This window comes from Macrobrachium nipponense, chromosome 1 (assembly GCF_015104395.2).
Source record: "Macrobrachium nipponense isolate FS-2020 chromosome 1, ASM1510439v2, whole genome shotgun sequence".
In the NCBI taxonomy this organism is placed as follows: domain Eukaryota; kingdom Metazoa; phylum Arthropoda; class Malacostraca; order Decapoda; family Palaemonidae; genus Macrobrachium; species Macrobrachium nipponense.
In genome coordinates, this window is record NC_087200.1 from 143,340,286 (window position 1) to 143,358,070 (window position 17,785).

General features: G+C 48.3%; 1 protein-coding gene across 1 annotated transcript in view; it reads left to right on the plus strand.

Moving 5' to 3' along the window:
• The window catches only part of LOC135218962 (transmembrane protein 62-like), a 608,314-nt gene that overhangs the window by 47,310 nt on the left and 543,219 nt on the right, over positions 1-17,785 (plus strand).

The following is a 17,785-nucleotide window of genomic DNA, read 5'->3' on the forward strand; positions in this document are numbered from 1 at the left end:
TAAAATCCTAAACGAAAGAATAAACTTATCGTTTTAGGTCACAATAATAATGAAAGAAATGCATAATTGTTTTCTTTTTAATTACCATTCTTTTGTAAATTATCTTTGCATCCATTTTTCATAATCCATTAGCATTAGCCAAAAAAATCTTGAAAAATAACAAAAGCACATAACCTACGGGTCCTGCAAACGAATGAATAAACAATTAACTTAGTAACCCCCACCAAAGTTGGGGAACAAAAATCTTTTTAACCAATTAATAACTGGTTATTCTTGACCGGTTCTGAACTAGCTATTACACATTAGGGCAAAATATCTGGCCATGACACTGTCTACGGCATTGTTTTAACCAGTCTAGGGCAACTAGTTGTTTTGTGGTGCCAATAAACTTTTGAATTTCAGTTAGTGATGATTTTCAGTTGCCTGTCAAGCCCCCAGGAACAGAATCCCTGTCGGTAACCGCAGGCTGCCTGCACTTTGTCCTTTGCTTAGGGATGAGATCTGACTTCTTGAAATTTGTCACAATCCTCAGATTGTGGTAAAAATTGAGAAGGCAATCCCTGTCCTGAAGTAACTAGGAGCACCAATGTGACAGGAAAGCCACGTCCTCCACAGCACAACACTATTACTTATCACATGAGTTGAACTTGTTGACACTTTTTCGAAAGCACTTTCACTGAATTACCAAACTGAGACATTGCACTTACAATTACAATTAAATGAAGGTTTTGATCGAACCTTGATTCGGGCATGGCAATGGGATCGGGTTTGAAAACATGGGAGTCTGGAATATGAGTGTGCTGTAAAGGAGTTGGAGGGCTAAGAGTTGGAGAAACAACAAGAACTGGTGATGAAGGGACAGCACTATCCTTTATTAGCCTAGCAGAAGCAAGGCTAGCTCTACTTTGGTCTCTAGTGGCTGCCTTCCTCTCTCTTTCTCTCCCTTTCAAGCTTAAGCAAATAAGATTTTAAAGCTTTCCACCTTTTCATCCCATCCCGATTTGCATTCAACACAGGTATTCAATGCATATCACAATTCTGTCCCCCCCCACATTTGACACATTAGTATGAGAGTCAGCTGATTACTTAACTAACTAGTCTTACAAATCTTTCGCCTAAGAGCAAGCACTGGAAGAACTAGTATCTGACATTCTGCTAAAAAAAAAAGTTAAGTAACTAACAAAGCAAAGAATCATAAACTATGTGATGATATCACTTACAAAACAAATAATCAAGAAAGTAACATCACATTCTGAGGACATCACCAAACAAATGATGACAGTAGGTTGGCAGGGACGAAAGATGTTGGTAGATACCAGCAGAAAAAAATGATTAAGCTCTCTGCCATGTCATTCTGCTCTTTACTCCAAAAATGGGCAGGGTTTTATGCCACCTACACTAGACAGCTAAATAGCTATTGTGAATTTTGAAGTTTTGGGATGCCATGTGAAAACTAGGATGGTAGTATTATACTAAGCAAATTACTTATATAAAAACATAAAAACAGGTTATTCACCAAAAAATGTATTTCACAAACCCATGATAACACAGATACGTAATGCATTAGAACTCGCCTGAACAATCCAGCTCAGTCCACCTTGTTGATCTTGCTTGTTGTTCTTCAGCCTCAGTTCACTTTTAGCATCATGTGTTGCAATTTGTAGTTTATTTATGAAATCTACATCACGAAAATACGAACGGGAATTCCAAGAGCGAATTATCAATAAGGCTAGAGATACCATGAAGAGTCCACATGCTGCAGTTAGGTAAAACCTTCGGCCTCTCTGAGTTATTAGTGTTCTTATCCATATACTGTACACCTGGAAGACAAACATACAAAATCAAACAAGTTCCTCTACCAATACTGAAGATTTCTTTTGGTATAGTAGCAGCAAAATTTTGGTACGTACATCATGGTTTTCATTCACTTCCATATAAGTCAGAAAAATAAAAATTATATTTTTATAATTAAATAAGGTTTTGGAGTCAGGAAGTACAACCGTATCTTGCAAAGCTAAAAATGTTGCCCTTGCCTGGGCGAAGACCAAAATCCAAAAGAAAAACAACACTACACCCCACCATAACCACAAAAAACTGTCACAACCCAACCATTAAAAAGGAACTGGTGGGCACTCTAGCCACAAATGTGCCTTCAGGCTTCCCAACAAACATCATACCTTATTCAAAGCAAAAATAAGCAAAGGAAAGTCAGATTCCCTGTGCCTCCTCGCCCAACACCATGCCAGCCACTGAAACTGGCCCTAAAATGACAATTTGTCCAAAATTGCATTTTTCCTAACTATACAAACCTGAGGTCCTTTTACAATAGGAGATACTAGCGGCAGCTGGATAGGTCGTAAGCTTTCGAACAAGGGGTTCGGTAGTTAACTGCTTGTCCGACAGGCGCGCAGCGCGCGACTGGGAGGTAACAAATCACTTTTGCTTTGCCCAAGCAAAAACTGCAGAGTGAGGGGTGGCATGAGGTGGGGCTATGTGTAAAAGGACCTCAGGTTTGTATAGTTAGGAAAAAATGCAATTTTGGACAAATTGTCATTTGTTCCGACCACGGCATACAAACCTTCGGTCCTTTTACAATAGGAAAGACTCACTTCTTGGTGGGTGGAATCTGAGTCTTTTGTGAAACAGACTGGTGTTCGCCCTACTTGGAAGCCTCCCTGGTCGTAAGAGCGAGGGAGGGATCCAAGCCTCTGTCCGATTGATCGGGGTGTGCACCGCAGGATCAATGGTCAGACCTCTGGAACCGAGTACTAAGAGAGGGCATGCGCATCTCTTAGTACCAGCAATGCAAGAACTTGTTCCTGTACAGGAGCAAATATAAAGTCATGGGTTTGACTCTTGTAGGCATCCACTTCCCCCCCTTGCAGAAGAAGTGGTGGATATTCTGCTCCTATCCCTAGTGAAAGGGATAGGATGGGGCTCTGTCATATAGCTCACCTGCATCTCGTCCTCATCCAGCGTAGTGACGACCATGGCCCTCTGCCCACAGGTAGAGGGGAAGGAAAAGATGGGAAGAGAGAGCCAGTCACTCACTCACTCACACATCCATCCACACAGTCACACCAGGACTCGATGCTGTTCAGCCTGCGAGGGTCTGGGTTAGCTACACAAACTTGTTGAGCAGCCACCACGGGTCCCAAGGAAAAGGTATCCAAGGACCTGTGGGCAATATCCGAAGGTAGAAGGACGTAAAGGTAGTCTGGTTAGACCAGACCCCTGCCTTCAGGACCTGCGCCACGGAGAAGTTCTTGCGAAACGCCAACGAGGGGCCAATACTTCTGACTTCGTGAGCTCTCGGACGGGACGTACGGATGTCGTCACTACCATCAGCCTCATACGCCTCCTGATGACCTCACGCAGCCAGAATGAAAGAGTGTTCTTGGATACTTCTTTCTTGGTGACCCCGGTGCTAACGAAGAGGCGTCGCACTCAGGCCTGAGGTGACGAGTTCTCTTCAGATAGCGCCGTAGCGCCCTCACAGGACAAAGCAGCATCTCATCCACATCATTATCGGTGAAGTCCAATAGGGAGGGAATCGTGAATGACTCGAACCTGTCATCAGGGAACTGACGGTTTCTGAGTCTTCGCAACGAAGTTCGGGACGAAATCGAGCGTCACGGATCCCCATCCCCTGGAGTGTCGTACATCATAGGAAAGACCATGAAGTTCCCCTACTCTCTTCGCCGATGCCAGGGCCAGCAAGAAGAGGGTCTTGAGGGTCAGATCCCTGTCTGACGACTCTCGGAGTTGCTCGAACGGTGTTCGAGTCAGACTCCTAAGGACGAGAGTCACGTCCCACGCAGGGGGCCTGAGTTCCCTGGGTGGGTGGGCAAGACCTCTCGAAGATCCTCATCAGCAAGGAGATCTCGAACGAGTTCGAGATGTCCAAACCCCCTCAGTTTCAGGACGAGCGCCAAGGCGGCTCTGTATCCTTTCACTGTGGGGACTGATAGGAGCTTCTCTCGGCGAAAGAAATACGAGGAAATCCGCTACCTGCTGAAGAGTGGCTCTGAGAGGAGATAGACCCCGTCTACGACACCAACCACAGAAGACGGCCCACTTCCCTGGTACACAGCTGCAGAGGACTGACGGACGTTTCCAGCCATCTCATGCTTGCTGCGCTACGAGAAAAGCCTCTCGTTCGCAAGAGATGGTGGATAACAGCCAGCCGTGAAGACGTAGGGACTGGACTGCTCGGTAGGTACCGCTCGACGTGTGGCTGGGCGAGAAGGTTGTGCCAGGGGGAATCTCTCTCTTGGTTCTCCTGCGAGAAGAGCCAGCAGGTCCGGATACCAAATGGCCTGTGGCCATTTGGGAGCCACCAGGATCATCCTGAGATTCGGGGTGACCAGCGCTCGACTGATCACCTTGCGAATCAGGCTGAACGGGGGAAAGGCATAGGCGAAGAGGTTGTCCCACGGATGTTGAAGAGCGTCCTCTGCAGCTGCCCATGGGTCCGGCACGGCCGAGAAGAACACCTGGAGCTTCCTGTTGTGCCGGGTGGCGAACAGATCCACGACTGGTCGCCCCCACAGGTCGAAGAGCTTTCCGCCACGTCCTGGTGTAGAGACCATTCGGTCCCTATCACCTGATCCCGACGGCTGAGCGTGTCCTGCTACTACATTCCTCTTCCTGGAATGTAGCGTGCCGACAGCTCTATTGAGTGTGCCTGAGCCCACTCGTGCACACTGCCGTGTCAACTGGTAACAACGGGAAGGGACACTAGGCCCCCCTGTTTGTTGACGTAAGCCACCACCGTGGTGTTGTCGCACATCAACACCACTGAGTGTCCCATCAAGCGGTCCTGAAACTCTTGGAGAGCGAGGAACGCTGCCTTGAGTTCCAGTACATTGATGTGAAGGTGCTTGTCGTTCTCGTCCCACACTCCTGAAGTCAGCAACTCCTCAGGTGTGCGCCCCATCCCTCGGTCGATGCGTCTGAGAAACAGCTGCATGTCCGGGGGGGGATGCGCAGAGGCACTCCTCTTAAGAGGTTCCTGTCGTCGAGCCACCAGGCTAGGTCCTGCCTCACCTCCTGTGTCAGTGACACTGGAAAGCTTGGGGGATCCGTCGCCTGTGACCAACTCTCCTTTAGTCTCCACTGAAGAGACCGCAGGTGAAGACGCCCGTGAGGGACTAACTTCTCGAGTGACGACAGGTGTCCGATCACGACTTGCCATCGCTGTGAGCTACCTGTTCCTGCGAGACAGGAACTGGTTGTGGCTGCCTCCCTGAATCTGCTGATCCGCGAGTCTGCGGGGAAGACTCGCCCTGCTACCGTGTCGATCAGCATACCCAGGTACTTCATCCTCTGCTTGGGCTCGAGATCGGACTTCTCGAAGTTCACAACGATCCCCAGATCGCGACAGAACTCGAGCAGCCGATCCCTGTCCTGTAGCAACTGCGAGCGGGAGCTCGCCAGACTAACCAATCGTTCGAGATACCTCATCAGACGTATCCCGTGCGAATGGGCCCAAGCAGACACAGAGTGAACACTCGCGTGAACACCTGTGGGGCGGTTGAGAGACCGAAGCACAGTGCCCTGAACTGGTACACCGTCCCGTCGAGGATGAAGCGGAGGGTACTTTCTGGAGGACTGATGAATGGGTATTTGGAAATACGCATCCTTCAAGTCCACTGAAAGCATGAAATCGTTCTCCCACCGATGGAGTCGAGCCACTGAGCGTGCCGTCTCCATCGTGAACCGGGTCTTGGGCGAACAAACCGGTTCAGGGGAGAGAGATCTATCACCAGGGCGCCAGCCTCCCAGTTATACTTTTCCACCAGGAAGAGTCGACTGTAAAAAGCCCGGTGACTGATCCGTAACGATCTCTACAGCTCTCTTGCTCAGCATGGTCTTGATCTCCTGTCTGAGTGCTACGTCCTTCGGTGACCCGGGGGACGTACGACTGCTGTGGACCGGGTTGGAGGTGAGGGGTGGCCGAGATTCGAAGGGTAATAGATATCCCTCCCGAAGGACATCTACTATCCAGGTCTCGGCGCCGTAGCGCTGCCAAGTTTGCCCAATGGCTGGCCAGGCACCCCCCCACTTCCGGCAGCAGGTGAGGGGGAACGCCGTCCCTAGCGTTTCCCCCCTCCCCCCGTTCTTCGACTTCTTCCCAGAGCCTCCACGGGATGAGGAGGGCTGGGAGGAGGGCTGGTTACGGCCCCCCTTGCCAGAAGTCGAAGAAGACAGAGTCATTCCTCGGGGCTTCGACGCAGCAACCGTCTTAGCAGCGAGGAAGCGCTAGCCGAGCTCTTAGACTTGGCCGCAGTCCGAGGCTGCCCAGAAGCCTTCGAGACTGCCTGGTGAACCAGACGGTCACTGTCATCAGTGCGCCGTCTGTCCACCGCAGCGTCCACCATCTCTCCTGGGAAGAGAGACGTGGAACTCCGTAGAGGTCCGTTTCGAAAAACAGTCCCAATGCCGCTTCACGCCCGGCCGCCTGGAAACCCGAGTAAGGACAGCGTCCCTTTCGTCGGAGAACAGGTTGGCCCACAGGTTTCACCGTCTGGTGGGCAAGGAAAGAGATGGCTCTTCCCCCAGACTGGCAAATTCTCCTGAAGGCCGAGTCATCTTCGGGAGAAATTCCCCCCCCCCGGAGTTGGCTGCGACCTTAGATACTGTAGGGACCACAGATCTAGCCAGGAGACGGCCTGGAAAGCTGCCATGGCGGTAGATTCCAGGCCTAGTGCTCTGCTGCGAGAACCACAGGTTCTCGGACAGGAGCTGTTGCAGAGACACACCGGAGTCAGCCTCGCTAACTCCGGGTTCACCTGTTTTTGGGCGGCATCGCGGATCCTCAGATGGCACGTAAAACCGCCGCTGTCGTAGCAGAGGAGGTGGAAGTAGCTTGCTAGACCTTGCCAGACTTCAGCGAACCGTCCTGTCCAGAGACAAGCGATTCAACTTGGTCCAGCACTGAGTCAGCCAGCTCTGACCGCGGCAAACCACCGTCGGTCTGGGTTCCCTCTTCGGGCCCCAGAACGACTCGAGCCGGGACGTGGGCTCGGATGGTGGGAGCGGCGATCCTTCCCCGAGGTCGTTGTGCTGACGAATCAGCGCAATAACCTCGGCAAAGTTCCTCTGGATCTCAGGAGTGACTGCATCCTGTGGAGTCGGACCGTCCAGTCCCTCAAACAGGAGCACCTCCCGAGACCCTCCTCCCTCAAGGAGAGGAGCAGCGACAGCCCCCTCTCGGTCTCCTCCAACCACCTGTGCGTAAGACACCTGGCTGGTCCGAGAACCGAGCCTGGTACGTACGACGACGTGGCGGGATCCTGAAGGGCGCACCCTTCACGATCACTCCTCAATACCTCGCCCCTCCCGGTGTAACCCGAGGAGGTTGAAGGTATGGGAGAGGCAGACCTGACGCTCTCTCCTCGCTCGCTGGCAGAACCAGCGGGCTTGGAGGACTGCAGGCGATCGTCAACCCGCGGTGGCGATCGAGCTGCAGACCTAGTCGAGCCGTCTCGCTGTGGAGAACGGCTGGACCGAGAACAGCGGCCCCGGTCTCGTGTGTCAGAGGAGCTGGTGCTGGTTGCCGTACCCGATCGCTCTCTGTGAGAGCGACGGTCAGGCGACCGGCGAGCTCCACTGTCACGGTGAGACCGGTGCGTGTCCTCACGGTGCGTCAGTTCGCTGGTACCAGCCGTGGCTGGTGCCGGCGAACGGGGGGACCTCTTCCCAGCCTCAGCCCGTGGCCGGTCATGGACCGTCACGTCCGCCCGGGTAGCCAGCTGCTCGCCGCGAGAGCGAGAGCTGGTCTGGTGAGAGTCGCGGTGAGCTCGTCACCAGTCTTCCGCTCCGTGCCGTGAACCTGACGCTGAGCGGACTCAGAGGTCTGGTTCCTGGCTGCACGGTCGCTGGTAGGCGACCGTACACTCGGTACCTCTCGCGAACGAGCGGCCGAGACGGATCCTGCTGCTGTGGGCCGAACCACTGACAGCAGGTGAGAAGTGCCGGTGTTAGCCGGACCCCTCTGGTCCCCGTAGTCTTCTTCCTTGCGAGAAGAGACGGGTCCTGCTCCCGAAGGAGCAGGGCGACCAGCGGAAGAACCCCCGTCTCACCAGAGCGAGACGGGCCCTTAGAAGCTCCGAAGAAGACTTCTTAGGGGGGGGGGAGGCGACCTTCTTCTTCTCAGGCGGGGGAGCCTTAGAAGAAGAAGGGGAAGAGGCGGCAGACGACGACGACGAAGAAGACGATGAAGACGACGACGACACCTTCCTCCTCTTCTTCTTCTTCTTCGTCAACCTCCTCAGGACCGATGTCAGGTCTGTCATCCAGGACGGAGCCGGGGCTGCTGTTGCCGAAGCAACAGGGCCCGGACGTACCTGTCCGAACAGACCAGCATCGGGAGCAGCGGCGCCAGGAACGGGAACAACATCAGCAGGTGCGGGCATCACAGGAACGGCAGCAGACACGGCAGGATCAGGAACAGGAACAGCACGCGTGGTCACGGCAGGTACGGCAGATACAGCTGGTCGAGCCAACGCACAGACGTCATCGGTACCGGTGGGAGGTCCGGGAGGGGCGAGCTCTTCGGGCACATGAAGTTCCGGTCGCGGCAGCACGGCAAACCCAGGTGGCGGCATCACACTCCCCCGAGTTACGGCGACTGGCCCCTGCACCGATGTTGTTGGTGTTACAGAGACCGCGTGCTGGGTGTACACCAGGTGAGGAGGTGACGCGTAGCCAGGTGTTGTCAGGGTCGTGGTGGTGTGACCGTAGCGTGCGTAACCGCCACGGAGCCAGCGAGATGATAGAGCAGCCCCTGGACACTCGGCACGCCCTGCAGTCCCCAACGACGCCCACACCTGTCCGAGGTCATCCTTCACGGCAACCGCCACCTGAGGAGGCAAAAGTCGGGTGATTAGGAGGATCCTCTACCCGCTCGCGCGAAGACGAGCGGATAGAGGACCCAAGAGTACAACTCTACGTCGGGGTACCTAGCGCCCTCCTCCACACTCGACACATCGGGAGAGGAGAAGGACCTAGATACCCCCCCCGAAGGGGAAGGCGCGAGACGTGGAAGTTGAGCGGGCGGCAGGAAAGAAGACGAAGTGTCCGTCACCAAAGGAGTCGCGGGAGAGCTGTTTCCGACGACTCCTTTGCAGGCCTTCGCTTCTTCCTGCCCTCATACAAAGTCCACTGCGCCTCCGACCAGTCCATACAACTTCACAGGGCTCGGCCCGGGTGCATTCGCGCCCCCGGCACCGAGCACACAACACATGAGGGTCAATCTCGGGAAAGACCTGAATATCCCACATTTGCGCCCTCGGTACCCGGGCAAAGTCTCCTTGGGGTAGCGAGGCGGGGAGATTTCATCACATTGAATGCAGAGTAATTAATATGAAGGAGAGAATAACTGTACTTACAAGCTCTTTCATACACAATTACAAACAAACTAGAAAGCAAACGACGAGCAGCGGGCAGAGAGCGAACACACACGTCCATCCACCGTGAGCCGAAAGCAAAAGTGATTGTTTACCTCCCAGTCGCGCTGCGCGCGCCTGTCGGACAAGCAGTTAACTACCGAACCCCTTGTTCGAAAGCTTACGACCTATCCAGCTGCCGCTAGTATCTTCCTATTGTAAAAGGACCGAAGGTTTGTATGCCGTGTCGGAACAAGTGGTTTTCCTTGTTAGGTCCCTGGGAGAAGCTGACTGGATAGGCTCGAAAGGTGGTCTTGAAATCCATTTCAATACTACGTCTAAATTCCACGAAATGGTATCATAACTTACTTGTTTTGTGACATCCATAGATTTAAGAAAATCACTTAAATCTTAGTTTGAACATACATCCAGTCCTCTATGCTTAAAGACTGAACTAAGCATAGCTCTATAACCTTTGATTGCAGACATCGGAAACTTCCTAGACTTCCTCAAGTAAAGGAAATCAGTAATCTGACTTATAGTGGTTTCAGAAGAGGACACTTTTTGTCTGTTACACCACTCTCTGAAGGTAGACCACTTATTATTGATGTAATCTGTTGAATGAAGGACATCTGCATTAGGCGATAGTCTGATGAGGCACTTGGCAGTCTGTACCCTGTCAGAGCCAGAGTGGACAACCCTAGATGAAACTTCTGAAATTTGAGGTTGTCTGAGATGACACTGTTTTTGAGGTAATAGCCTGGGGAAGTAGACTAATTGTTGTATCAAGTCTGGGAACCACTCTTTCCCTGGCCAAAAGGGGGCCACCAGAGTCATTATTACATTCTGGTGAGACTTAATATGTTTATGACCTCCCTGATCATACTGAAAGGTGGAAAGGCGTAGACGTCCAGACCCATCCAATCTTGCAGCATCGCATCCATCTTCCAAGCGAGAGGGTCTGGGACCAGTGAACAGAATCTTGGAAGTCTGTGGTTCTTTGAAGTTGCAAAGAGGTCTACTGAAGGATGACCCCATAGTTGCCAAAGGTCCTCGCATACTCTTTGATCTAATGTCTAATCTGTCGGGAGGACCTGATTCTGGCGGCTCAAACAGTCTGCTAGGACAGTGGTTCCCAACCTTTTCAACTTCACGGACCAGTCAAGAGAGTAAAAATAATTCTGCGGACCAGTACATACATCCAGGCATGCCCTGGCATATAACCCTCTTACGCTGAAGCAGTAAAAAAAAAATTGTCTCCCGTGTGCCGGAGGTGTTTCAGAGTGAGCGCGGAAGCGGAAAAAATATTTTTTTTTTAAAATCACAGCACACTTAGTTTTCAAGATTAAGAGTTCATTTTTGGCTCCTTTTTCTGTCATTGGCTGAAGTTTAGTATGCAACCATCAGAAATGAAAAAAAATTATCATTATCATATATAAATAATGGGATATATGATAGCGCAAAAACGAAATTCATCATATAATTGTATTTAAATCGTGCTGTGCGCAAAACGGTTAAAGGTAACAAGTTACTTTTTGTTGTAATGTACACTAAATGTGATCATTTTGGTATATAACACATTGTAAAACAGTAAAAGCAACACAGAGAAAAATATTATCACAAATAATGCTATGAATTCGTAACGCGCGGACGTAAACAAATATTTTTTTTCAAAAATTCACCATAAATCTAAATATGTCCTACAGACTTCCAATTTCTTTCAAAATGAGACAAATGATTGAATATTACTATACTGTAAGAGGATTAGCTTACAATTGCAGTTTTCAACCATAATCTGACGAGTTAAAGTGACCGAATGTCGAATTTTTTATATATATTATTATATGCAATTATTTCAGAAAAAAGAAAAGCTACAACCTTCAAATATTTTTTGTTTTATTCTACATGAAATTGCGCACATTTTCATATATAAAACTCTATGAAATGCCTAATATGAATCGGAGCAAATATTCCGAGAATGGGATGTACGCATTCGGAGATTTGTGGCGGAGATCCGCGAGCGGAGGGAAGGAAAGATTTTTTTTTAAATTCACATAAATCAAAAATATTTTTGCTAGAGACTTCGAATTTGTTTCAAGATGAAGATAAATGACTGAATATTACTAGACTGTAAGAGTTTGAGCTTACAATTTGCGTTTTTCGACCATTTCGGTAGAGTCAAAGTTGACCAAGAACGTGGATTTTTTTCTATTTATCGTGATTTATATGCAAATATTTCAAAAATGAGAAAAGCTACAACCTTCAATTATTTTTTGTTGTATTTTACATGAAATTGCACACATTTTCATATATAAAACTTTATGTAAACGGCTTAATTAAAATGGTGCAAACATTACCACAATCGCACGTATGATTTTTTCGGAAGAGTTACCGCCTGCGCGGACGTAAAGAAAATGTTATTTTTTTCATAAATTCACCATAAATCGATATGCTAGAGACTTCCAATTTGTTGCAAAATGAAGGTAAATGCTTGAATATACTAGAATATAAGCGTTTTAGCTTACAATTGTGTTTTTCGCCCATTTCGGTAGAGTCAAAGTTGACCCGAAGGTTGAAATTTGGCAATTATCGATATTTATATGAAAATATCTCAAAACTAATAAAAGCTACAACCATGGGTTGTTTTTTAGTTGTATTGTGCATGAAATTGTTGGCACATTTCCATATATAAAACACTTTATATAACGGCTAATTTTAATGGTGCAAACATTACCACAATCGCATGTATGATTTTTTTCGGAGAGTTACCACGCGGACGTAAGGAAAAAGTTTTTTCATAACTTCACCATAAATCGAAATATTGTGCTAGAGACATCCAATTAGTTGCAAAATTAAGGTAAATGATTGAATATTACTGAAATATAAGAGTTTTAGCTTACAATTGCGTTTTTCGACCATTTCGGTAGAGTCAAAGTTGACGAAGGTTGAAATTTTGGCAATTATCGTTATTTATATGAAAATATCTCAAAACTGATAAAAGCTACAAATCATCGTATTATTGTTGTACTCTATATAAAAATGCGCACATTGTCATATATAATACTTCATGTAACGGCTAATTTACAATGGTACAAAAATTATGTCAAAGAGACAAAATAATTTCTGAGATGTGTACACATTACTTTTTAGTATGGCAAGAAAGAAATTCGCGCTTGCGCGCCTGCGTAACGATTGTAAACAAAACAACACTTGGATCCGTGAACTCCCGCATCCCCCCAAGGCGCGTGATTCAAAAGTTTTTAGGCTGGTAGGCCTATAAGTATTTTTCCACGAATTTTAAAAAAACTTCGTAAGTCGACGTAAAATACGTCCAGTCGGCACAGTGACAAAAAATGTTGAGTAAAATACGTCCATCGGCGTAAGAGGGTTAATTAGTCCAAATTATCATAAAAAACAACCAAAGGCATAACAAATGCACATATCCTCAACATCTTATATTTATTTATTATTTTATGCCATGTATTCATAAATATACAGGCAGTCCAGGTTACGAAAGGTTCGGCTTGCGATGTTCCAAGGTTAAGACGCTTTTCAATTATATTCATCAGAAATTATTTCCAGGGTTACGATGCACATTCCAGGGTTACGACGCCTACAATGCTGATCTGGCACAAGAAATATGACACCAAAAATGCAAAATAATAAATATTTGAAGGGTTTTTTGAAAAAATGCAATAAGAATGTAGTTTACATAGTTTTTAATGCACCCAAAGCATTAAAAGTAAGGTTTTCTTAGGATTTTTAACGATGTTCCGGCTTTCTTTCGTCGATTTTCGGCTTACAACACATCTCAAGAACGGAACCCCCGTCGTAACCCAGGGACTGCCTGTACGATATGTTTCACATTATAAAAAGTAAATAGAATAAAAAAATTCTAAATCAAATGGATGCCATGGTGGTAAAAAGAAAAAAAAAATACTACTGTAGAAATGGGAGTCATGGTTACAGATTCATGTATACAATTGTATTACAAAGAACTATCAATACACCAAAATGTAATATTTCATATTCAATAAATGAAATGAGAAATAGGCCTACATATATAAGCAATAAAATATACACTTATCCAAATCATGTTTCATATTTTACCATTCAAATCTTATATAATTTCATGTTTGTGCAAAACTATTATATAATTCATAATTTAACCGATTCTTGAGTGTACTTAACACTCAGAAATCCAAGAGGGTCTAAATATAAAGGCAATCTAAAATGACAATTGTCCAAAATTGCCTTTTTTCCTAACTATACAAACCTGAGTCCTTTTACAATAGGAAGGTACTAGCGGCAGCTGGATAGGTCGTAAGCTTTCGAACAAGGGTTCGGTAGTTAACTGCTTGTCCGAGGCGCGCAGCGCGCGACTGGTAGGTAAACAAATCACTTTTGCTTTTGGCCCAAGCAAAAACTGCAGAGTGAGGGGTGGCATGAGGTGGGGCTATGTGTAAAAGGACATCAGGTTTGTTATAGTTAGGAAAAAATGCAATTTTGGGACAAATTGTCATTTGTTCCGACACGGCATACAAACCTTCGGTCCTTTTACAATAGGAAGACTCACTTCTTGGTGGGTGGAATCTGAGTCTTTTGTGAACAGGACTGGTGTTCGCCCAACCTTGGAAGCCTCCCTGGTCGTAAGAGCGAGGGAGGGATCCAAGCCTCTGTCCGATTGATCGGGGCTTGTGCACCGCAGGATCAATGGTCAGACCTCTGGACCAAGTACTAAGAGAGAGGCAAGCGTATCTCTTCGTACCAGCAAACAAGAACAAGTCCTATTTGCAAGAGGCAACAACGTTATGGTTTGTCTCTTGTTGGCATCCACTTCCCCCCCCTTGTAGGAGGAAGTGGTGGATATTCGCTCCATCCCTAGTGAAAAGGGATAGGATGGGGCTCTGTCGAGTAGCTCACCGGCATCTCTTCCTTATCCTGCAAGGTGATGACCGTTATCCCTCTACCCACAGGTAGAGGGGAGAAAAAGATAGGAAGAGAAGCCAGTCACTCTCTCATTCACTTATCTATTCTTACAGTCACACCAAGGACTCGATGCTGTTCAGCCTGCTAGGGTCTGGGTTAGCTAGACAACGTGTTGAGCAGCCACCACGGGTCCTAAGGAAAACGATCCAAGGACCTGTGGGCAATATCCAAAAGGTGAGAGGAGGTGCCAGTGGTCTGGTTGTACCAGAACCCCTGCCTTCAGTACCTGCGCCACGGAGAAGTTCTTGTGTAACTCGAGGGAGTGTACTTCTAAGTCATCTTGGTGCTGACGAAGAGTCTTCAACACTCCGCCTGGGATGTCGAGTTTCTTCAGAAAGCGCGGTCGCGCTTTCCACAGGACAAAGCAGCACTCCCTTCGCATCGAAGGCGGTGAAGTCCATTAGGGAGGGGACTGTGAAGGACTCTAACCGATCGTCAGGAACCGAAGGGTTCAGAGTCTTCGCTACGAATTCGGTACGAAATCGAGCGTCACGAATCCCCACTCCCCTGGATGCTTGACTTCGCAGGCAAAGTCATGCAATTACCTCAGAGGAAAAGAAGGGAATTGTCGTATGGACCTATCCCTCTTCTCACTTCGGTGATGTCCTGTACCCATACTGGTCTATCCGTCTGCAGCGAAGTTGTTGTTCTCGGTAGTGGATAGGACACCGACACTCAATGGTGGGTGTCGATGGTATGGGTACTGTGACAAGCCGTTAGGACGAAGAAAAAGATTGTTATGGAACAACCGAACTAAGTCCACAGCGAAGTTCGTAACAGACTTGGGCGCTCTGACAGCTGCCTACTGACTGCGTTCGGTAGGGAGGCAAGTTGTCCAACGCACCCGAGCAAGTCACGTGACCTTCGCCTTAACAGGGTTATGCCAAGAGACTAAACACATAATTTGTTCGTCACCGATGCCAGAAGGCAAGGTGATGACTCTCTTAAGGCATGTGCCCAACAGGCGAAAGTCAATTGCCTTCTAGAGACCGAGGTCCTTGATGGCAAGACATCTCATAGTATAGTTGATTCTCGGGTAAGGAGAAACAACACTATGTGACGTTGAAGACGAAGGTGTACAGAAAATGCAACCTAACGTCTTCACAGCTGAACCGAGAGAAGGATTCTCAAGATTCTGAACCTGTGCTACAAAGACTGAGAACGCTAACCGCCTATTGATTGCTGTCCGGTGAGGATCGTAGTTGCAATAAAAGCGGAGCGCTTCCAGTAATGAAGACAGGGAACTACTGCCTGAAGAACTGCTTCTCATGGGCTGAACATTTGGAAGTAGAGCTGTCAGGTCGGAGAGTAGGCGATGTCTTCTACATATCTGTTAATTCGGGGCGAGCAATGAAATTGCACACCTACGAATACGAGATATTTTGAAGACAAACTCCAGATGTCTGCAAAAATCATTCGCATTATCGCAGTGCGATGCAGCGGTTGACTAGTACAGACTTCTGTTACCGTGCGGTAAACAGAAAGATGAAAGAGTCCAAGAGATATCTCTGTTGAAAATTCTCGCAATGTCGAAGGCGATGAAATCGAGCGTCACAGCAGTAGATGGTCCTTCATTATTGCGAGAATCCCCGTTAATCAGAGACCTAAGTCCATGATTGTTGGGCAGAGATACGGTTCGGTAGTCAATCCAACCAGGGGAGAGAGAGACGTAACCCACCGTGCATCTCCGAGACCTAGCTGATACTGAGCCGCTATCAGGCAGTTCAATACGCAGTAGCTCTCGGTGACTCGTCATCCTGAGTTGCCAGGTAATCCATTATTCCACGAAGGAATGCGTTCGGCTAGAACCATCGAGCATAAAGAATACGCTCAGAGCAATTATATTAACCGAAACGGGTTTCGGTAAATACAAAAGCTGATTTGGTGTTGTCATGACAATACCAAGTATCTAAAATCGAAACTGATAACTGCTGGGAGGTTGCAGGCAACCCCGAGTTGCAGTTCAATTAAGATACAATTCGTCTCGGTCACAAACCGTAGAGTTAACTACGGTATGCGCCTACCCCACGGACAATTCAACTGTTAAAGAATCATGTCGCGAGGGTAATATACGTAGTATATTTGTAGGTTCTGTACCACGACCTCCATCCTAAATTCTTTTCCCCTCGAGGAAAGAGAATAAGGATTGGAGATCGACCGCCTTCGTTCTCTAGTCAAGAGAGTGAAGGAGAAGTCTTTCCCAAAGGAAAGCTTCAATGGTGAACAGAATACCGAAGACGATAGTTCAAGCCAAACTGGAAGTTCCCGTCCGTTCTTCTCTATTCCAGGTTAAGCGCCTACTGTGAGATACTCTTCTTTCAGCAGCGGTCTTCTTCCAAATGCTAGAAATACAGGAATTCGAGCATAAGCGAGGTTCCCGATTATCGTGTAAACAATTATCGGGGATTCTCGCTCACTTTTGGACCGTGGTTCTCGCCTAAGTGTTTGGAGATCATAAAAAACTCGAACACTCTGAGTGCGCTAGAAATTCCGTAGAATTCTAAGCACTCTGCGAAACCCCCACCGAATTCGTCAGACGTATATCGGCTGGTGGTCCTCTCGATTCCCGTAGAAATCGAGAAAGGGGCAGGATCCCTCCCCCTCAATGACCGGGGCTTACGTCAGGTAGGACCCGAAGGTCCCCCCGGTAGCGCAGCCCCTAACGTGGGATCTTACAGAGAAATCTCTGTAGGATCCCTCCCCTTTCCCTTGTAGCCGTAAGGAGAGAGGGAATGGGGGAGGAATTGGATACTGGCTCGCCTTCCCAGCGGATCTAGCAGTTGGAGAAGAAAGGAGCAGCCATCGCCTTACGGCGATGGCCTCTCAGAGCCTGGGAAAAACGTATCGTCAGGAGGAAAACGTTTTCCGAGGAGGGTTACGAACTCATACTGTAGGTACGTGTCTGCCGACCACTGTGAACGTCGTCTGGGTGGGGTGCTGATCGACACCTGACAGGAGAGAGCCGATACCGCTCGACTCATTCCAGTCCTCGTCGAGGTCGAAACCTCAGGAGGACCGAAGGGGTATTTAAATACGGTGTCCGAAGACACGTATAAACGCCTCTGTCGCAGTAGAGGAGGTGAAGTAGCTTGTTCGACCGTCCAGAAACTGAGAGAGCCTTCTTGTCCGGAGACGAGAGACTACCTGGTTCAACACAGTCGGCAAGCTCCGATCGCGGCAGACCCACCGTCGATTTGGGTTCCCTCTCGGGCCCCAAAACGACTCGAGCCGAGACGTGGCTCTGCTGGTGGGAGCGCGATCCTTCCCCGAGGTCATTGTGCTGACGAATCAGCGCCGTAACCGGCGGCAAAGTTCCTCTGGATCTCGGAAGTCACAGCATCTTGCAGAGTGGGACCGTTAAGCCCTTCGAACAAGAGCATATTCCGAGAACCTTCCTCCTAAGA